Raw genomic sequence first — 518 nt, forward strand, 5'->3', positions numbered from 1 at the left:
TTGTCATACTGCAAAGAAAAATGTCGCACGGTGATTGGTCGAATTGCCAAGGTACCTGAAGCTATGTTAGTATCCTTGCCGGGGTACATAAAAGCACGCGCGCCTGTTGTAAGGGAGATAACTCGCAGATTGGAATCGAACACACCGGAGAACGTTCGTCTGCTAATGTCAACAATGAACAAAATGGCGAAACGGTTTGCAAGCCACACGGAGAGTGAAATTGAGGCAAAACGGGCGTCACTTCTACCTACAAACACAAAGAAAAGTAACACAATTCAGCAAGCAAAACCTTCAGAGCATACTTAAGCGAAAAGGAGCAAGACACAGATTTTGAGGACTTCTCGAAGCCAAGATTAGACGAGGCATTGGGCCATTTTTATCTCGATGCAAGGAAACAGGATGGGAGTCTTTACAAGACGACAACGCTTGAACATTGCTTTGCAGTATGACAAATTCGTTATACAGGTCTTTGGCAGGGTACATGGTCTCATGTTCGCTGTCAGGACCTTATGTACCCT

The sequence above is a fragment of the Mizuhopecten yessoensis genome, unplaced genomic scaffold (assembly GCF_002113885.1).
Source record: "Mizuhopecten yessoensis strain PY_sf001 unplaced genomic scaffold, ASM211388v2 scaffold10771, whole genome shotgun sequence".
In the NCBI taxonomy this organism is placed as follows: domain Eukaryota; kingdom Metazoa; phylum Mollusca; class Bivalvia; order Pectinida; family Pectinidae; genus Mizuhopecten; species Mizuhopecten yessoensis.